At 39.2% G+C, this 23,034-nt stretch overlaps 1 protein-coding gene across 1 annotated transcript in view; it reads left to right on the forward strand.

Annotated features, from left to right (window-relative positions):
• ADGRL4 (adhesion G protein-coupled receptor L4) overlaps positions 1-23,034 on the forward strand; it is a 75,407-nt gene that overhangs the window by 15,576 nt on the left and 36,797 nt on the right. The window lies entirely within an intron of this gene.

The raw sequence follows: 23,034 nt of genomic DNA on the forward strand, positions 1-23,034 counted from the left end.
TCAGATCCTCAAGCATTCAGGGTTTGTACTTGGAGCCAGACATGGTTTTCACTCCTTTGCTGAAGTTGTCCTGTCATAACTTGAAGGAACCTGAAGGCACCTTTGTATGCATTACTTACACCCTCTCAGGTTGATTTTTCTCCAGTTTTCTATATTAATCTTTACTAGCCAGGAAGGAAAGTAGGGAATAATGAAATCTTTAAAAGTTAGCTTTATTTTAGCTGATGTGTCAAGGTTTTCTGTGGGAGTGCCATTGAAGTGTGATTACCCTCAGTACCTTTTGAACTCAATTGTCTTCCACTAAAAAAAAAAAAAAAGTTTTAAAAAAGTTGAAAGTTTTGTGTAAACAACCTGCTCTGAAAAGTTATACTGTAAACTCACATATACTGAAGACTCCACATGGAAAGGTAATTATACTTTGGATTGAGCCATGAAAATAATTTGACCTTGATCTTGCATTTCCCTAGCCACCAAAGTCAAGCAAACTCAAGACATAAAATGGTAGGAAGCCAGGTCTCAACAGTTACAGGTCTTGTGGAATGTTTTGTTTTCTGCAAGTATTCAGAAGCATTTTTATGTGAGGTGTTCCTATCTATTTGATTGGCTTCATTTTGAGTAATATAATGTTATCTTAAGAGGCAAAATTTCATTTGAACTGAAGAGCCTGGTTAGACTTACGGTCTATTTAGATTTCTCTACTGCTTGGGCTACAAAGTAGTAGGGAAAGATTCTTTATAAGTACAGACGCGTATATAGACCATACTGTCTCTGTACATTCAAAAGACATTGAAACAATCTGAATTACTTTAATCTATATAAAAGGTCTAAAACCTTAATTCACAAAATTTAAATCCACATCCAATTCATTATACAAATGCGCTTTATAAATGGATAAGAAATAAATACAAATATGCTGTGGTTAAGCACTCTGCACACAGTTTCACTAAAATAGATTAGGACAATGGAATACTTTCACAGGTTTTTCCATAGGACACAGAGCACAGTGCTTAAAAAAAAATCTTTTTTTCATTCTGTAATGTGTGATCTATTAGGCAACTGCGGCAAATAGCTAGAGAATTTATTTTTGCTTTTACATCTCTAAGCAAATTGAATTTGGGGGGCTTGAATTGCTTATGGGGAGTGAAATTCCTGAAAGAGCTTATTACCTCTGTGTCAGTTTTTACTACTTCTGTTCTCTTCATGTTAATAGTATAAGTAAACAAGGTATAGAAAGAAAATGGTGAGATTTTTACCACTAATTTCTCCTCAGAAAAGTGACATAATATAGTGATGTGAAGACAGATTACTTTGTATTACATTGCTATATGCTACTCTGTAGCATGCAACCAGACAAAATCTTAGAAAATTCCGAATGTTGAAATTTATTGAGACTAGAAAATGAGAGTGAAGCCTTTTGCGGGACCTTTTGGGAAACATTATAATGAATAATTATCTCCTAGCTGGTTTTGTTGTTATTTCTCTGCTCCAGCCTTTGACAGACCAGCTGGTCTGTCAGTGGACTCCCATTGTTACCAATTGGGACATAAAACCCTCCCTCACATATTTGTATAGATAGATCTGGTCACTGACTCTTTCCATTCCCATCCTCTCTGCTTTCCCTCTATACACTATCTCTGTCCTGATTGGTGTTAACAACATCTAGTAATTTAGTATCATCTGTGAATTTAATTCTCAGGCTGTTCATCTCTTTTTCCAGAGCATTAATAAATATGTAAAATAAAACTGGGCTTAGTACCAACTCCTGTGGCAACCCAACTGGATACCTCTTCACAACTCAGTGCAGTGCTGTTTGTCATGACTCATTATCCTCTGTTTACATTCCTTCAGCCAGTTTTCAATCCACACGACAGCAATCTTATTCAAGACATTATAAATTATTTTTCTGATAAGATTTTGTGAGCCACCGTATCAAATGTTGTTATACAATAACCCAGATATATTGCAGCCACTCTGTTCCTTCCGTGCACTAACCCAGAAAATGGTGAAGAAGCAATTACATTTGTCTGGCATGATCCGTTCTTTGAAAATACAAACTATTTATTGGTCATGGTTCCCCTGTTGTTCCAGATGATTTTTATGTTTGTAATATTTTTTCTATTATTTTAGAAGAGATTGAGAGCTATCATGCCAGAAGATAACTGCAGGTTTGCTCTCCCTCTCTTCCCTTTTTTCTTGGAAGACTTTCAGCTATTGCCAAGATTCACACCTAGGATTTTAAGGCAAAGGGGGCAGTGGGTCTCAAACGTGTTCCCTCAGCAATGGGGCATCACACGTGAGGAGCACTGCCAGAGAACGAGGCACGGCAGAGAGATGGGACTACCTATGATCTAGGCAATACAGTCAGAGAGAAAGGACAGAGAGGTATGGCATAGCTGTTAGGAGGGGGAGGAGGATGCCATGATGGTCTGAACAGAAGAAAGGAGCAGAAGAATTCAAAAAGAGTATCAAAACTGGCAGCCAATTTGACAGGGGAATTCTGGAGGTGTCGGCTCTCCAGGAGGATCCCTAAGCTGTCCTTTGTTCAGTGATTTTGTCTGGGGCTGTTCAAACCAGGAGCCAAGCCTTGATCTCTTTCATAGTAACTCTTGTGCTTCTGTTTGCATCACATGCCACTTGGGGTTTTGGAAGACAATTTAAAAAATACAGTTCCTCTGTGTGAATTCAGATGTAGGCATCATGTTTGTGCACTGTGTGGTTTGTATCTACAGCCCATCTCCTCATGCCATCTGGGCCATGTGTATTGCTGGGGTCAGGAGCTTTTGCTCTCATAACCTCATGTTTGGGGCTTGTCCCTTGCTCAAAATGGAAATACACGGACAGATCTCGCACTGGCTTTACCGAGAGCTCTTCTTGCCTGAGAACGGCAGGATCACACCAAGGATCAAATCCTCTTTGTGGAGGGATTACATTTCCTGCCAAATATGTGACACAGTTCAGTTTCAAGCACATACAGAATAAATCTGTGACAAGACAGACATTTAACAGTGGCTTAGTATCCAGGACTGTCATGGGAGACAGCTCTCAGCATCTGATCTAGCAAGACCTTCTGGTCAATGTATGCATGACCTTGGGATCCACCTCTCTAAAATAATTTCTAGGCATGGTGTATAATGACATTTTAGTACTAATTTATATATAATGCACAAGTGTAGATTCATACAGTTAAATTATATTGGGAGATGACCCTTGAGAAGCCACTTCTAAAGAAACTAGTTTTCCTTTCTGCCAGCTCTTGTCACTGCTCTGCAAATCACTGTCTTCTTTGTGTCACTTACCCACGCTTATCCTTGGACTTTGAAACACATTCATCAAAGAGATAACAGGTTTCATTTTGTATATCACGAAGGATTATCCTGTGAAAACAATGCTACTGAAAATATGTGATGGCTGACTTGTAAGGAATGTGTGGACACTTTATACGTTTACAAATTTCAGTCCAGATCCTGGAAAAAAAACAACATAAACTTGCTCAAGAGATCCCTGTTTCTTGTGGTGCTGGGTGCCTGTGCTGGGAGCTCCTGAAAGCCAAACTTCCTGCGCTGGGGACGATCAGGAAGCACATGTTGTCACTTCCACCCTGGAAATTAACTGTTAATGCAGTTAATACCTTGCTCAGATTACTCATGTAAGAAAGTATGGGTAACAGTGTGATTAGATTTTTCCTTGCACAACTATGCAAAAACAAAAGAAGAAAGAAAAAAAAAGGAAAAAAACATTATAAGAAAGTTTTAAACCAGATATGACAGCCTTAAAAATTTTCCACCACCTTCCTCCTCTGGAATTTAAGAATGTTTAAAGCAGACTAACTTGGAGTATGTCAGCATGGCTATATGATCCCAGGATCCAACCCATACTTCAAGATTGCATCGACTGGAATAATGCTCTCATGAATAAAATAATGCAGGATGAAGTGTTGTTTATGATTTCTTTTCTCAGCAGATTAGCTATGTACATCTTGTAACTCAGGCTGGCTCTGTGGAATATCAAGCATGGCAAGAGGCCTGTTAGAAAATGAATTACATTATCCAGCCAAAGCAATATCAGAAATGTCCCGGAGTCTACACTATTTTAATGTTGATTTAAAATCATATATTTATATTGCCTTTTTATGTCCAGTAAAGCAATGTGATAGAGCCTTTCTTTTGCCAAAGTCATATTATCCCATTTCTCTGAGTTAGGTAAACTGTAATGTGTCTGCTTTACAGATGGGTAGACTTAGCATAAAGAGAGGGAAGCCATTGTTTTCAGTCAAGAATGCCTAAATGTAAGCACTTTCATCTGTATTGGCCATCCATAGTGGTAGTGGCTCTGAAAATGAGCCTCTTGCCATTCATTTATATGACAGATTATTTTACTTTAAACAATTCTTGGATAAAATACTTTAGGAATCCCTAGGGCAGGAACTTGAAATCAAGACTCCTGCATGAAGACACTAGCTGCCCAGATGGAGAGATGAGCTCATGGACTTGGGGTGATTGAGTTGCCTTTGTCAACTGGAGTAGCTTCAGGGATGAGGTGAGTTTCTGCTCAGGTACTGCTGGCAGCGGGGTGATTAGGGTGCTTGTCAGGACCAGGGGAGAGAAGGTTTGTTTAGGACTGCCTTTAAACTCCTGCCTGCTAGAACACCGTTTATGAAGAGGACATTGTCACTGCCACCTTCTTTCTCCTTCTTCTGGTGTTTGAATGAAAGTGACTGCAGTTGTGTTGAGTGTAGTTCAGGTTCCCATAGGTGTGTCAGGCATATAATGTTTATAGGACCCCATCCCCTTGGCAAAGGGTTCCCAACAGAATTGAGGCATTACTGAAAAATAGAAACTGGGCTGCTTACTGCTGACAGAGTCAAGGCAGTCCCAAGTGTATTAAGGAGCACAACCCAGGCATTTGTCGACGTCCTGCTTTTGGTGCCAAAATCCTTTTGTCAAGTTGTGACTAAAGAAGTAAGTAGCCACAGAGCAAGGAATTAGAGTACCCCAGTCAGTAGCCAGTCTTTTCCAGACGGCATTTTGATAAATGTTGTATAAATTATAGCATAGTATAAATTATAGGCATATAAATTACAGCTTGTAACATGGGATATTGGACCTGCTGGGGGTTTTAGCCTGCATGTATGGCATAGCCAACATACTTTTTCCATCATTTTAATAACCTTTATAGAGCAGGTGGCTGATGCAGTTAACACTGCTATCATTTTTCCTTCCTTGTGTGATTTGCTGTGATGACAGTTCCGTTGGTTCATTTTCAGTATTTAAGGCTACTGGGAAGCATTTTTAGTCAATCATCTAATATAGGTATTTTCAAGCATGCCTAAAGCATATAGGAAGTCACCCCCTTTCACACTGCTTATTTCTAAGTATATGACATGTTCTGTGTTAATCTGTGAAAAAACTATGGACAAGATCACCAACTGTGATAAACTGCCTAGCTTAATTTAGTTAGATGAAGTTATGCCCTTATGTTCCAGATGGGGATCAAGCCCAACATCTTACAATTGTGAAGATTTCAAAGATGTGAAACATTTCTAAGATCACTGAAATATATATTTTGCATTTCAAAGATACAATACAGAAACCAGTATGTCATCAAACCATTTAATTTTCTTCCAAGTCTGAGAGTAAATTGACAAGAGATCAGCAATTGGCAAGAGAACAAATGAAACATATTGAAAGAGCCAATTTGCTAGTATCAAGGGAGGCAGATGTGTCAGTTTTACATCTGCTAAAGCAAAGTCCTTGTTGCTGGTTTTTCCTCTCCTCCTTTAAAAAAAAAAATCATTATCTAAAGGTTTAATTATTAGATAATTGAATAATCCTTTATAAGTGACCAAGGAGCACCCTGTTTATTGTTTATTTCCTCACCATGCTGTGATTCTGGCACTTGCAGTTTGTGGAAGTTTCTGATTCTTTCCCAGAACTCATCACACCTGACATGCACTAGATTTCAATTGCAGCTGAGTAGTTTCCTGGGCCCCAATACTCCAGATGCCAATTTAGAACCTCTTTCTTGAACTAGCTATTAAAAGGAAAGGAAGTGGAAACAGCCCTGAGATTTCCACTGACAGCTTGTTTCAGGATACAGGCAGGCATTGTGGCAATGAGCAGCAGAAGGAAAAAAAGCAAGCAAGGGTAAGTGATTCCATGTTTTTAAATGCAGACAGCAAGGTGGGACCCTTATGCAGTTACTTTCTCTGTGAAGCAGGCAGGTATGAGCTAAGTCTGTCAATAGGTGTTAGTCAGACCTGTAAGTCTAAAGTGTGGCAGCAGCCGTTGTTTGAAGGGATATACAGATAATGAAATGAGTGATTCTCTGCCCTTGACTTTACTGGTGACTATTTGATGATCTCTCTTCTCTTTATTGTTAGCTTATCATCTGTCAAATTCTTATGAGGAGGACTTTAGAAATGCATCAACAAAATGAGATAGCACAAGGTCTAATGCATGGTATACCTAGGGTGTGTACGTGAAATTGGAAAACCAAAGAATTTCATGAGAGAAGTGGTAGGACTGCTGGATTTGAAGAAGCTTTTTTGTCAGGTTATAAATCTATGAATCCGATTTCATGTGTGCATGTACCCTGCAAACCAGGAAACTAGGAGCATGAAAATATGCGATTTACTTAAAATAGATAGTTTTTGTTACTAGGATTTTGATACTTGGGTTTTGTTTTGTTATGTATATGCTTTGAGTTTTAGAGTTGTTAATGTGACTTCAGGAATTAAAGCTTTAAATAAAAAAATACTGAATATTGTAAATAATTTGTTTCATATATTGAAGGTATTTCTAAAACACTGAGCACTGGGGTTTTAAGGTGCCCATTGATGCTTAAAAATAGTAAGCAATTCTGCTCAAAATAGACTATCACAACCTTATTTTTGGATACAGTTTTTATTTGAAATTCCATGCTAGAAATTTTTTTCTAGGAGAAGAAGGATGAAAGAATAGGAGAAGAAACTTTGCTTTGGGGGAAGGGTTTAGTCTGCTTGAGAGAGATGCATTACTCAGTTATTGCGAGGGCATCATTGACTGGGCTGCAGTATCTCCCTCCTGTATCTCCAGACTGTCTCCAGTGCTCAGCAACGGGAACAACAGCATAGGGCCTACAAACGTGTGCAATCTGTAATTTCTCTGCAATATCAGAAGGATATTCAATGTTAAATCTCCCAACCACTTGAATCCATGACTGAATTTCCTTCTTGGGTCTACTTGTTAGTGGGGAAACAAGGTACCTTTCTAACTCTGCAACTTACTTTTGCACCATGTTTCACTAGAAGCAAAAACATTCTGGAGAGCAGTACTTGAAAGGAAGTTTCAGTTTGTTTAATTTCTTAGGATTCATTATTTAGTTTACCCTTACCTAAACAAGATCAAGATGTCAAATGACTTCGTACTTCCATCGAAGCACATGTGACCTTTAGGAGTCTGGGTCTCTTTCATTTAAATCAAAATAGACAAGGCAGAAGAAAGGATTTTATAGGTGGGAACTGAGACAAAGGCAGGTTAAGTGATTCCCCAGACTTCCAGCCACAGTCTATAGCAAGGTCAATAAAAGAAAATGAAACCCTTAAATCTCTCAAGGTCACATCTCCAAGGGTGCATCCAGCTCACAACCTCCAGTTGTGGAGGTGGCTTCAGGAGCATGGTTGGAGGTGGACAATCAGGAAAGGGGACTACTGTGTAAAGGAAGGAGCAGGATCTGCCTTGCAGGAAAAGCAAGAGCAACATAGAGCTGGAAAAATGTGGCAGAGCCCACCTTTTGTATCTAGGAAATACTGGGGAGAGGAGAGGAAGGTGGCTGTGTCGTTATGTCAGGGCTGTTTGATTTGGCACGGGTGAAAATGCCTCTTGACTCTCTAGAGTCATATTATATGTGCAGGACTATGAAGGTCAACAGAGATGTCTGCATTTGACAGAGCAGTTTATACTTGCCTACTTTGCCCTTTGCTATCAGGGGCAACTGCTTGCTGAGTATCCACTGAAGATGAGATTTCCTGCTTGGCGGATGACTTCTAATTGTGCTTTTTCCATTGTCATCCCAACAACATCCCTCAGCAGAAATCAGTGTGCTAGAGTACTGCTGACATAAAAGATGTGGACAGTACTTGTCTTACAGTCCATTGGAGAGTCCACAGCCCTTCCCCATACTTAGTATAGATGAGAAGTCTTCAGCAGCAGCTGGCAAGTGTTGAATTATTAAATTGTGTCTACAGCACTTCATATAATTATTGGCCGAGTGATAGTACAGTGAGATAAGCCTGATGTCGACAAGCAGACTTTTCCATCTTGGGAGTTTGGTTAATAGGCTTGCTGTTTTGAAATTCAGGAAAAGTCCACTCTGTCAGGAAGGATTTAAATAGAAAATTAAATGGGTTTGCATATTGTTCTACATGACAGATTTTTTTGTTAGCCTTCAAAGTCTGCATGATCTAACCAAGCATGTGGAAGCAAGACACGTATTCTGAGTGCTATAATAGTTGCAGTTATAGTGGAGAAGTGTTGATTATAAGCAGTTACCTCAAATGTTATTTTGATCCACTAAACATTCTGTGGATTGAATAACACTGTATATGAAGGCAGGAGAACAGGGATGACTTAAATCATTTTTGGGTGGCTTCTTAATTGGCTGTCCATTCAGAGGGAATTTACTCTCCAGTCATCTTTTCTCCCTCAAGGAAGCAAATGTAGATGACTCCACAATTATGTCTTGACTAGAAATAACTGTGGCAGAAACTCAGTTTGCTCTTCCCATCTCTTTCTGATAAAGTGCAATTAGTACAGCCCTTGCCTCTTTTTGCGAGATGTTTGTAGGCAGTGTTATTGTGAGGGAACATGAGCTCCCACTGCAGCTGTTCTTTAAATGTGCAGTTGAAAATGACAGCTCTACTATGGTGACAGAAAACATCAAAGCAACGAAACACACTATTTTATCTGATGAGGGTAACAATATCTCAGCTAATAAAATGGCTGTCATCCCTGCCCTATTGTATAGATAAGGAAGCTAAGGATGTTTGGATGCTCTTTGTTGGTATGCCAAGTTGCAATTATTCTATGACAGAGCCCTTCTGGGCTATGATTGATGAAACATTTTGAGGGGGAAAGTGCTTCAATAAGTGAATTTCTTTGGATTTGATGATGACATCGCTCGCACAATGGTTAGCAAAAACAAAAACACTGTAAGTAGAACTAGGAAAACATGGCCTCGTTTAATCTGCCTGGGATGTCCTTGCCACGTTCATCTATTCGTATTGTATGCTGGATGTAAACAAGACTAATTCTGAAGTTCTTGTGTTGACCTTTTCTGGCATTGAGATCAAAGTACTGTCTGCAATAAAGATGAGAAGACTTTAAAGACTTCAGTGGCTTGTCAGAGGAGGGTATGTTTAAACATAAAAATAACACAACAGTGCAGCCTTTGGCTAAAACAGGCACCAAATGAAGTTCTGAAGAAATTTGTTGCTCCTCAAGAAACCCATCATTATCTTGCAGTCTAAAGGCCTAAAAGTGGACCTGCTTAGAAAACCATTTTTCCTTCCTTCCTGGGCCTTAACTCATAAGGTGACTCTGCCAGTTGCCTCTAACAGATGTAACATGAATGTCATCAGTTAAGATGAAAGCAACACCCTTTACTTGCTCAAACTCCTGGATGAATTTGAGGACAGGTAGAGCCCTCCTCTGAGCAACAGTCAGCCCTCTGTAAGACGCTAGCCTTTCCAAACCACAGCATTACCCTTTTTGCAACAGTGTGTGCTGCTGTCCCATCCCTGATATGCCCTTTTCTCTGACGCCAGCTGTCACTTATCCCAGAAATTTCAGTGGGCCTCTGGAGGAGATCCCAGAGGTTGACTTTACGATGCCTCATCTGGAGCAAAGGCAGCTGGAGTAAGAATTTAAGCTCTAATTCAGTATTTTCATATTTAACAGCTTGACCATTTGAAAATAAATCTTTTAAACACCACTTTACACCACAAACATTAAGTTTACAACAAATCTGAGCACAGAGAACCTTTTCCAACAAACTATCTGAGATCTTCAGTATCTTGACTGAGCTGGGACTTTTGGAGCAAAACTAAGGATATCCTATAGAACTGCCTGTGCTGGTACATCCAGAGACGGGTGCAGATGACAAAAGGCAATGACTTTTTTAATGAACAAAACATTTGATACATGATGTAATAGTTTTCCTGGATTAAAAATAGAGTAAATCTTTACTGTTGTTTTTTTGCTAAACCAGTTTCTTGTCCAACCCTTTCAAAAAGGAACCTTGCAGCACTTTTCCACATACCTAATAAATGTCCCAATTTTCAGGGGTACTTAACATGCTGTAGAAATCTACCTAATGCTTCTGCAAGTTCAGTCTATTTGATAAACAAGATGTTTATCTTGATTATGTTTGCTTGAACTTAGATTTAGGCACTTACTTTGAGAGGGAAGCTACTTTTTTTTTTTTTGAGATTTGCTTGGGAAACAAGTTTTTAGCATTTCCAACTGAGAACTTTGCAGCTGAGTAATACTTAGAAAAATATCAGTGAAGGCTTCTGCCTTCCTCTCTGACAGATTCCCATCATGGCAGTCTGTAGAAATCTGTTGTGGTTTACATGCCCTTATTCAGTACCTTATGACAACCCTCCTTTTCTGTGGCTTCTGCCTTCTTAGTATGTAAATTATACCCCTCACTTTAATCAGTTGTAGCAGTGTTTCCTCTGTGTTTTGTAATTGGGTCTTGGTTTCTAAGCATCTGCTGAGCTGACACAGCGCAGTACTGGATAAACTGAGTCAGGCAACGGGAAGCAGCGTGGCTGTGCAGCACGGTGCTGTGTCCAGGTTAATAGAGACTGTGTTTAAAGGGCTAATTAGCCCGGCTAGAGAGCGGCACTAGCGCAGCATCGCTGCTTGCATTATGACCTGCCTCTGAGCTCCATGCAGCCCCCCAGTTGCAGAAAGAGACACAGTGTTTATACAACATATCTACAACCTCCTGCCTGTCAGTACTTCCAGGCATAAAATGCACATAATAACACTTTGTGGCAGGTTGTATTATGGTAAGCAAACTTGAAAGTGTTTTCAGTTCTGACTTGTGCCACTTTTCAATGTTGTTCCCTGTTATAAGTATTACTTCTGTCCAAATTGTAGATATGATTTTAATGGACCTTTTATATTTTTGCCTACTAAGTGAGTTTTGTATCTTTAGGATAAAAAATCCTTAGCCCCTGCATCTAAGAATAAGCACCCTCACTAGAAAATGACAAAGTTATACAGACAACAGTAATTATGAATAAATAGAATGTTTCAACCTACTATGTAATAACTGTTGAACAGCAGAGTTGTTGGTGTAGTCAGAAAGAGAAAAGTCACTTCAGATTGGATTAGGATGCTATATATTCCCCTCACATTCAAAAGTCACTAAGGGACCTGAGTGGGTTAACTCGTTCTGCCATTTGACATGGAGCTAAAGTTTTCCAGATTGTATGTCTTAGAACGATCCAGAAAGAGCTAACAAGATCATTTGAGGAGGCCATGGGTTCCATCACTTCAAAGCTATAGAGTTCAGGAGAGAGATGAAAGAGGAAATCTGGCCTTGAGAGCAGCCTGGTTTTGGACGAGGTTTCTCCAGAAAAGAGGAGGGCTATATGCTTTTCAAATGGGCAAATTCCACTAAGATTATATTTGGCTATTATATGGGAAAATTACTATGATTACCCAAAAATTTGCAACCCTTTAACTGAGCCTGAGCAGTGCTATAGATCTAACTTCTCCTGTGGTTTATAACCTCTAATTCCGCTTGCATCATTATATTTAGCTTTAATTCGCATCAGAAAGAAAGCGGGAGGACATACCACCACCAGCACTGAACCTTGTATGTTTTTATAGTGACTTGTTATCAGAAAGTAACTGCTGGGATCAGTCTCTGAGAAATCACTGTCAGTAGTTAAGACATTTTCACTATGGAGTTAAATACTTACAGCATTGACAGTAGCTGGAAATACTTCAGTTACTATTGTTGAAGTCATTAGTCTAGCTGAAGTAATGCTGGCATGTTTTCCCTCTGGGTAGAATTCCTCAGTCTAATTGTCTCCTTCTTGCCAGACCATATTTGATATCTTCAGGTTTGGAGACTGGATGTTTTCCAGTAATTAATGGCTTTTCTTAGTTATAGATTGAAATTATTTCCTTCCATGAATTAGTCGATTATCTAGTGAAACTATTGAATTCCAGAATATTTAAATAGAATAAAGTACAAATCGACCTGCTTAGTTCACATGTAATTCTTGACAAGAATGAAACAGTATTGACTTAAAAAAAAAAATATTTTTTGCTATTGGCATTATCTTTTTATAATGACCTAACCTCAATATTAACTTAGAGCAATATAGGCCCATGAAGCTCAGACTAGCATTAAGTCACCTCATCTAACCTCCTGAATAGTACTGGCAATCAAATTTCATCAAGCTACTCTTGTATTGAGTACTGTAAGTTGGGTTTGACAAAAGCACATCATGAACTCAATGTCTCTGATGCCTGGACTGGACTCCTTGAAGTACTTTGTCCACTCAGAGCATAATTAGCCTGTGTTTTCAGAAATCAATGAATACTGTTCCACAATAGAAAAAAAAACTTCTGTAGTCAGTGTTTTATGGCCTTCCATGTTATTTGAGCTATTACTTCTCTCAAAGCAATTTTCACACATCTTTTATTGTATTCTGCTTTTTAAATCCGAAATGGAACACAATACAGATCTCAAAGCTAAAAGCAAGAAATATTTTTAATATTGTTTCAGATGTGTTAGAGCAAATTATTTTTCAAAGGACAGAATTTACTGAAGATAATGTGGTACAATGACACCTGCACTTCATAATGTACCACTTATGTTTTTTGAATCTACTACTTAAAAATGACAAGGGACTTCACTGAGCCCAGTTGTTCTTTCTACATATGGATCTGTCCTTGTTGCCCAAATAAAAACTTCTTACTAAAGTTCTAATATCATGTTATATCATGATTTGGGAAAAACCTTTTAGGAAGAGCTTGGTTTTTATTTTCCCTTCCAAAAATGCTGCTAAAGCTGTAAATGTAAACCGACAGTCTTCATCTCCCTAGGGCCAGGAAGGTAGTCTTGAAATGTGAGACATAGGAACTCACGTTCATCCTGACATCCAGCCTTGTGTTTCACTTGCCATTAAACGGGGCATTGTTGAAGGAGCCAGAAAGGTCACAACCTCCAACTGATGGCCCTTGGCTATAGGAGACATCCATCTAGTGGCTGTTGGAGATTAGATATGGACAGAGTGATCCTGATATGGTTATACTGCCTTTCTGCAGATGCATTTAACATCTGTTGGATGCAGTTCAGATGGATCCTAAGATTTGGTGCATGGTAGTGCACAATTTCTTTGCAGCTACTGGGGAACTATTTTCTCTACAAGAAGACAGTTTACAGGTTCTGCCGTAACATGCAAAAGAAAGCTTGGATTTAAACAAACACCAGAATATGCCACATTGAGTTTATGTATTTTGGTTCAGGAAGTTCTGCAAGCAGTTTTCAGAAATTAACACTGGAAATAAGAAAAACCAGGTGCATTGGGAATTAACCAACTTTGAGTCTTATTTTCCTGAATACCATTATATGGTGGCTACTGGAGTATTGGGGGGTTATGTGTATGGAGCATAAATAAATCATGGCATTTATTTATATAAACTGAAGAAAGAGTTAATGTTATCAAGATTTCATCCTCGTGGACTTTCATGTTGCCAATTCTATACCACCATTATGGTAAACGGAAAATGCAATGGGAAGTCTGTAAGAAATTACAATTTGGATGTGGTCTGGCTATAAGTTGTTTTGGTTTTGTTTGATTTTTGTGGTATCTGGCTTTATTTGTTTTGTGTGGTTTTTTAAATACAGTTCTATTTGCAGTGCTGAAACAGAACTTTTACTTGGGCTGGTCATTTAGCTCTGCAGGAAACATAGTTGTCCACTGGCAAATCCCTCTAAGTAAGACTGCTGTGCTACTTGCTTTCCTTTAAGCAAAAATATTCTCATTGTGCATGTGCTGTTTTACGTTTCAGTTAAAGGATGAGTTTCATTGAAAACAAGCAAGTTAGCAACAAGAATGAAAGCTGGGTTAGGAATGATGTTATTAAATAACAGGGAAGTTTCTAAAACCCTTCAGCTGTTAGCACTCAGGAAAGTATTGATACCTGCATGCTGCTGGCAGTTGGAATCCAGCATGTTCCCATTCAGTTGCACTTCACCTTGGTTTAAAGAAGGCAAACCAAGAAACTGATGATGTGTCTCAATTACATTCTAGCTAATCCTTGAGCAGTAGGCTTGACACAGGATGTGTGCTAGGATGTTGAGGTTGGGTCTCAGTAATTAGATCTGTGTGGGGTGAGGAAAGGAAGAGCAATGTGGTCTTCATTCTTGACTTCTGCTCTTAGCAGGGTTTGCCCCTTTGCTTCTATTAAAGAAAAGATGCAGGTTAATGAGAGACACTCCTTGGATATTAGTGAGTTTGAGGTCAGGCCCTCTTATGGAAATAGACTTTTCAGACACTCAAACCAAACTTGAGCATGTCGTTTTTCTCACTCAGAAGTTAATGCAGAAACAGTCCTGCTATTTCAGAACCTACCACAAGAAAGAGTGACAGAGCAGGTCAGCTGTGGGGAAGGCTTCTTCAGTTAGAGATGAACCTAAGCTTGCCTTCTAGTTCAAACACACCTATCTGCCCACTCTAGGGAGGAATTCAACTGGATCTTAATGTCTGATTCTCAAATGTATAATATGAACCACACTGAACAAAACGACAGTCAATGGTCCCTATCGACTCCAATTAAAAATACCTTTAACATACAACCAGTTCTGTGACTGGATAGTTACTTTATAAGTCATTACAGAGCTCCATGTACTTTCTCATTTGCGTCCACTACTATGTGCCATCTGTCATGCCTCAGTGTCACTGACATTAAATACTTGAAACTGCCCGTTGTGCTCTGCAGAGGAGTCCCAGAGCAGCACAGTGACAATCCTCCATGAGAATCCAGATGCTTCCAGTCCCAGCTCCCCAGCACGGTGGGAGTGCAGTGCCACTGTTGCCCTGTGGTATTCAAGACCCTAGGACTTAGTCCTGTGTGACTGAAGGATAAGTCCATATCCTGACAGAGAATAGTACTATTTCTTATCACAGCCTTTGCTGCATGCTTGTAGAGGGTTCAATAAGGCTCATCAGATAATGTTTAATGTTCCTCTATGTCATTCAATCAGCGTTATGTCTCACCATTTCTTTCACATCTTGCTTACTCATGCTATGATGGCACCACAGTGGTTTTCAAATACAAGCTGTAAAACTGGTGATGCGTTTCCTGGCTCTGTTTTCTGAATAGATATCCATCTTTCTTTGTTTTGAAATTTGTCAAAGTACTGCCTGGAATTTTTTTTTTCCCCCCTTGATCAAACTGTTTGCTAAGCTGTTTTCCTTCTGTCTTATTTCTTGCTTGGGACCAAGATGTTTAGATTTGAGTGGTGACACCTCACTCATTCACATCCTGTCAGATGGGAGCCCTGGCTTGTTTGAGTTCACAGTATGGCTAACCAGGACCTGCGTGTGATTTGAACTCAAAATGCATATATTGTTTTATTCCTTACTATTTAGTGTCTATACTTTTCCAGGGTATTCATCTGGTCATCACTCCTCATCTCCAAAACCAGTCCAAGAACTCTAGTAGACCGTCTCCATCCTGGATTTTTTCCATTTTGCTGTCTCTGGCATTGCTCTGCTGCAGTCTCTCTCCTTCTTTAGCCTTGCAATTTAACAGCTCATCAGGTCAGGTGCTCAGCTGGTGAACTAATGTCACCTTTCTGGGAGGAAGGCAGAAGGAGAGCCTGGAGGGCTCCAGGTGCAAGAAAGTCACGGTCTGCTTCCCCAAAGAGTGAGTGGCAGCTCCCAGTCCCTTGTGCCTGAGCTGTAACATGGGTTCTGCTCTTCACCAGCATCCCTGACAGGTACCCTGTGGCCCTGCTCACCATATCAGCCGGGGATGCCTGACCAGCTCCCAGATTTGCTATAATAGAAGGAGTGAATCTTCAGAGCACTCACAGGTCTCCCTTTTATCATCCGGTCAGGGAAGGGGTGTCAGCTGGACAATAAATAACTAATTTGGATTTTGGACTCTTTCTAAGTCTCTGCTGGCCAGCGCAACTCTAAGGTCTCCTCTGGGAGAAACAATGGGGACATGTTGCTACTGACTGCAGTGCATGTAGACCTCCCTTCTCCAGAGGAGGGGAGGCAGCGCTGGGGAAAAGGTGGGACAGGGCCACTCAACAGCTGTTTATTCCCTCCCTTTCCCTCTGTTTTGCTAATTTGAACACCATGTTCCTTTTTATTCTCAAATTCCTGCAGATACTTGTCTGGGTAAATGGTTTGTTTCCAGTCAAGGATTAGCACTTTTGAAGATTCCCCACTCCCCCACACTTATTCTTCACATATGAGTGATCACAAATTACAGATTTTCTTTTTTTGATACTTCACAAGTGTTGAAAAGGCAGGTTGTTCTGTGTGGCTAAACAAATGGCAATTTTTTCGCTGGCACTTACCCAATAATAAATGTTTTTCATGTTTAATTTGTAATGTCTGAAAATACCAGCAATAGATGAGGGAAGCAGTTTAGATAATACATTAACCTCTCAAAATCTTGTCCATTCTCTGAAACTCAACCTGAGTGCCTTTTCTTCATTTAGACTGTTTTGCCCTGTTTCTTGAACTGGACTAAGAATTTTTTGTTGTGTGGCCCCTTAGTTCAGCCAGACTTAAAAGAACTGCTGATCAAAATCATCTCTGTGTATACACATAGCCTATGAAGAATATGGGAGAAAATATTTGTTTGCTGAACTAAGGACTTTTAGGAGTCCAGTCAGCTGCAAAGCCATCAGTTTCAAACCAGTTAAAAACTCCTGCCAAGCTACAGAAACATCCTGAGAAGGCATTGCAAAAAGCTCTTGCAAGGAGGTGGAGAGTTACAAGACAGTTTGCAGCGGCAAGATTTCCCATACAGCAACTGCATGGTCCCCTGCCCCCGTGTAGGACAAAGATGAATCGGGCCCATTATGAAAGCAATTCATATTTAAATGAGATTTCCAGCCCAGTTCTGCAGTCTCAAGTGGTTTTTCTAAGCATCTGCTCTTTCATGCTGATTTAGACCAAATTTGAATGCTGAATCTTTGGAGAATCATAAACAAATTGTGTTAAATTACCATTAATGGAAACACATCACAAAGAAGGAAAGGCGAGGTTGCTAATGGTATCGCTGTTCCCAACTCGGGCTGCGATGGCTGTAGATGCACAGTCCTGCAGCAGAGAAGTAATGTATGTAAGATCGCCCACTGTTCTGAGACCTCCAGACAAGCTAAGCACAGCGGGATGAGTAGCGCTGGAATTTGTTTTACAGGAAGCCTTTCATTTCCTTGCTTTTGAGGGGTTAAGTGAGGCACTTCAAGTACTGTTCTCCCCCGAGGGTTGCACTAGGGAAGGGTAGGTTTAGTTTCCCCCAGGGGCTCCATAGCAGCTTTGCAGCAGCGGCTGCTGTCGAAAGCAAACAGCCGGATGCAATGAATCAATGTATTCCCCAGCTGCTCCAGCTGTGTTTCCTTCCTATCCAGTGCTGTCCACTTTTCAGACTACTATGTCCGATATTGGTCCCCAGCCCTGTGCTGCCACTGCTGTTCTTGATAGATGAGTATGCCCCAGAGGCTTCAACCTTGGTCTCAAAAGGCCTGGAATGGGACAAAATTAATTGTTGATGTTTTAATTGCTTCTTTTTGTGTCGTCTGGGGAACGCACTTAATAAAATGTGAATGTATTTCAGTATACGGTAGTGGCCTCAGTACAAGCTGCTTACAGTCCTTCTAACATCAAGCATTCATTAAACTTATGAAAATCATACCATCGTGCCTATACTTGTTCAGGTGTGGCTTTGGGGAAACTCAGGTTATCAAACTCAAGCTCTAGTCAGATCTTAATTCATTAAAATCCTTCTCTGGAGTGTCAAGGTGTCAAAAAAAGTTCACCTGCAACAGCAAGATTTCTGCTGCCCTGGGAAGTCTGTTGCCTCTCTTGCCAGCCTGGCTGGCTACTCAGGTCAGAGCCTGCAAAGCAGCCTGATCACAGTGGAGATTGCCATGTGTGCAGAGCCAGGACTGCAGCCCCTGCCAAAGCAGCAGAGGAACAAGGACCTTTAGTGCTCTGCCTGTCATAAGCTCCCAGTAGAAGCCTTGGGATGTGTAGGTCTAACTGGCAGATTTTGACCTAAGACTTTGGCAATTCCAGCTTTTCTGCAGAAGAGCCAGGACCATGGAAGTCACAGGCTATGCAGCTCCAGGGCAGGCTTTCCATGTGGTGGGCTCTTAGATGGCAAGCTCCTGCAGCCATGGGCCATCCCACCATAAGTGGCTATCACCAGTAACCAAACTCCAAGTTCAACATTGCTAGTTTTCCAGTCAGGTCACTTACCAATTACTAAAGGCCATCGGCCTGACCAATAACAATTTAATTCAATGCCAAAGAGCCCAAAATATATCCTATAACACAAAGTTCCCCTCCGAAAAAAAAAAAAAAAAAATCCCATTTTGCATCAGTTGGTGAGGACTGAAAATGCACAAATCATTCTGTTTAACTTGAGTGATTTCAATCTTATTTGTTTGTTACTTGAAGTGAAGGGAGAAACAGTTTACTTCAAAACTTATAAAAATGAAAAAAAAATCCTGTGTGGTTGTGAATCAATATGACAAGTTTCATCCCAAAACTAACTCTTCATATTGTATGTTGTCATATCATCAAAAAGTCTATCATGGACATGTACTTGGTGCAATGGAAATCCTTTGAAGCTGTTTTGATAAATCCACTACCATAAGACTTCCTCTCACAAATGTAAAATATATAAACAGTGTTACAAAAATCTTATATATAAAATTGATAATTCAAAGTATTTTCTTATGCTTGTCACAATAATAACAAATTATGTCATTTTGTAGCTATAGTTGCCTTGACATTTTCCTACTGTAGGTTATAACTTTATAGCCACTCAGTATTAAAACAGGATATATGAGTAAACAAGGATAAACTTGCACTTTAGAAAGGATATGGAATATGATAGAAAAAAATCTCCTCTATTCTTTTTTCCTAAAATCTCATCAGATTCCTCCATCTTACAACTGCATTACGGCCCTAAAATCCACAAATCATTCTTTCTTTTTGTATTCATATATTTTAAAATTTCTAAAATAATTGAATGGTCTTCATTAAAAGATGTATATCAATGCTAAACAAAATCCATACATGTTTTACTTAACTATGAACAATGTTACCTGATATGAAAGAGTGATTGTTCAAACACTGGATCCAATATATGGCCCTCTGTGACAGGGGAAGACTTCCATCAAGGCCCAAACTTCTTAGTGGGGCTACTCAATCCTAAATCAACAGTGTTCTCATATTAATGAACACATGCGGTTTTAATACAGGATTACCATTCTCAACAAAACGGAGTTTGAGAGAGATACATCAGCTTTTCAAATTTTTTTGCTTTTGAAGACCATTATACATTTTTAAGAGACTAGTAGAGATATGATTACATGCGGCTAGTAGCTGATTCCATCTAACGATAATTGCGTTTATATAAAGTAAAAAACACATAGTAGCTGGATTTTCAAGGTGCAAATGGAGAATTGGTTTTATATTACACCTGTATCATGTAGGCATCCTACCAATACTCAGATACACGTACATAAAAATTCCTGTATCCACCCATCTTTTTGGATTATTTAACATACATTTCTAGGAAACCATTTATAACCTTCCTTACATTGTGATTTTTAGTTATTAGATTTTAAAGCATTCCAACTATCATAGGATTGCCAGATAAAAAAAAAAAACTAACAATCAACAACAACCTGCTCCCCATCCCCCTCCAGCTGCCACTTCTCAAGACAGTTCAGCTATTAAGGAAATGTCTTCTGTATCAAACAGACTTGAACGCAGCATTATCATTTAGCTACAGTAATTAACCTTGTCATTTGGCCAATCTTGTCTCTAAAAGTCTCCGAATTTTTCATCAGTTACTGGAAAAAAAAAAGAAAATTTAAAGGAACATGTATTCCTGAAATACTGCTCGCAGTGTTCAATAGGCATCTGTGCCAGCAGCGAATGCACATGCCATAATTAAATCAGGCAGCAACAAAGCAGGTGGATTATATGCTTGCTGTCATTTAAAGCATTTTCTTTGTATTGACAGAAAATTTTCTAATAAGAAAAACCACAAAATCAAAAAAACCCAAACATTTTTCCATCTATAAATCCTGTTCTTTTTTCCTTACATCCTTTAACTCACAAATCAAATAATATTATAAATCATGTAAAATTTGGAAAATTACTTTAAACCCCAGGCTTCACATTGAACTATCATCTGAAGAAAAATTTCAGGTTGTTTATTCAGAGAACTAGAAGGTATTTTTGCCATCGTTGTTGATCTTGTAAAATATTTTATGTGAAATAAGGCAGAATAAACACATCTAGTCAAACTGTATATGAAACTCCACTTTTTCTTGGAAACTTCTTCCTCACTTGCCTTTCTCATCAACTCAGTAGTTTTCCATAGCAAACACAGTCCTGGGCCTACTTATGTCAGTGGCTTTTGTGCCATTAATTTCAATGGAAGCAGGATGTGGTCCAGTAAATTTTCCCCCAGCATGATCTGCTCAGCATTACATTAGACCATGGAAATAGTGAAAAGAAAGCTCCTTATGAATTTAACTCTTTCATTCTTGTGCTTACAATGTAAGTGACTGCTACTTTTTTTCAGTGTTCTAAAGGTTTCTCAAATTATCTGAAAGGTGCTCTCAGTAGACAAGCCTTCTAAGGCAATATAGTCATCAATAAACCCTTTACAGATATGCTAAATATTGAGGACAACCACCAATAATCCATTAAAGTTAATTAGGCATAATTGTAAAGAATTTATTGATGACCGGTGCATGAGTCATTTTAATATTGCCTATAAACTCTTTGGACTACCTGAAAAAGGTAATATTGCTGGATTTTGAGGACTATAGTTGAGCTCCTAGAAAACAAATCCAGTAGAAAAGTTCTTACATGTGGCCTGTAACTTTTTTCTCCTTAGTGTTGTTATTCCTCTACTTTGAATGAAGTCCTATGGTCGTTAGTGTCCTACTTCTCATCTTCTGTGACTATTATCCCAGAAGCTTTCCAAAGTCAACACACTATTTTCTAGGATCTATAACACTTTCCCAAGACCAAGTTTACTAGTCAGCTAAAATGGAGTAATCCTTTCTTTTTTTTTTTTTTTTGTCATGAAATGCCAGTGTCCGGGAGCAAACTGGGATTGCAAAAGGTCCAAACAGACACACATAAATGATATTCAAAGAAGTGGACCTTGTCATCAAGATTTGTCAAGTGTCCTGGGGCCTGGTCTCTGCAATGCCACATGCTAAACTGGATTTTTCATATTCTCATGCTTTGCTTTTGAACTTGTATCAACACCATATTTTTTTCTCCCTGTCATAATTCCACTTAAACTAATTTGGTTTTACTTTGGCATTCTTTAATATCCAAATCATACACCTTCTCTGCTGTATTCTCATGAATACCAAAGCTGTAGAATAAATATTGTTGACATGTGTTGGCAAAGTGCTTTTAGACTTGGATTCCTCATTAAATTACATTCAATTTTAGTTATAATGAGCATAATCCGTTTGATACTGTTGACCCAAATTCCCCTGAGGAAAGCTGCAGTTCTGAATTGATATTTGCATCTCTGAGTCGACTGAATAAAATTCCAAATCACGTCAGACTTCAAATCTGAAAAATGTCCTGTTCCAGGGTTATGCTGGGGGTTGTGACTAAGTTATATTGCAGAAATGTATTCCTGCAATGCTTTACAGCTCTTGGTGTACTTTAATCTTGCCTCTGCCCTAGCTTACATGACACTTTACTTATCTGTACCCTGTCTCTGTAAACACCTTATGAGAACACTGACCATCAGGAAGCAGAAGCGCTTTTTTGAAACTCATCCTTGGGCGTCTTTTCTGAAATCATATTTCTTCTCCCTGTCACGCTCCTTAATCGTTCCTCTTCTGCAATAAATTGTTATTTCTCTCCCTGTTAGAATTCTTTCCTGTCATTCATCATGTTATGAGTACCTTTTGCTTGCGAACAGGAACAAAATCCCAGCAGACTTCAGGAAGCCTTTAACTCTTTTCCTTTCTCACAATGTAGAAAATGGAGAACTCCACTCAAAGTGTCGTCTTCTTTGGGAGACTTTCATTGATTTGTTAGTTTCAGAATTTCGGGGTGCTTTGGGAGAAATGGGCTATTTGGAAACATGGAATTATCAGCATTGTGAGTATTACTCTCAGTTTGATAAGTAGAGTGTCTGGATAAAGAAGCTTTTAAATTTTTTCAAGTTTTGTCTGAAAATTATTTCATAGACAACAGGGACCTGGAAGACTCTGGAGAGGAAACAGTTTTATTGAGTCATTGCAGAAAATCAACTATACAATTCAAAGCATAAGTTTATGATTTCATTTGATCAAGCTAGCTGGATTCCCATACTCACAATGATAGCACATGCAGAGGCTCTGCAGAGATGAAGCAGTCTTAAAACTGGTGTATATAGTTCCTTTATCATGTATCACTAGAGACATGGGATTAGCCCTGTAAAATAGATCATGTAAATATGCAGGTATAAAAATGATGACTTGCACAGCAATTTCTAAGAGGTAAAGATCCAAGCCATGAATCTTGCTCGTCTGTTAAGATCTTTGGGATAACTAAGGAAAAACAATATACTTGAACACTCAGGTCAGTCAGCAGGACAAACTTTCTAAGTTTTTTGTCTGGGACTGATGAGAAATACCACAGAAGGTCTTCAAAAACAGGCCAGAAAAAAGCCTGTCAGTTCAGCTATATTGATCCTGCTTTGGTGTTAGAGAACAAAGTGGGTGACTTCTTGATAT

This window comes from Tauraco erythrolophus, chromosome 10 (assembly GCF_009769465.1).
Source record: "Tauraco erythrolophus isolate bTauEry1 chromosome 10, bTauEry1.pri, whole genome shotgun sequence".
Lineage (NCBI taxonomy): Eukaryota > Metazoa > Chordata > Aves > Musophagiformes > Musophagidae > Tauraco > Tauraco erythrolophus.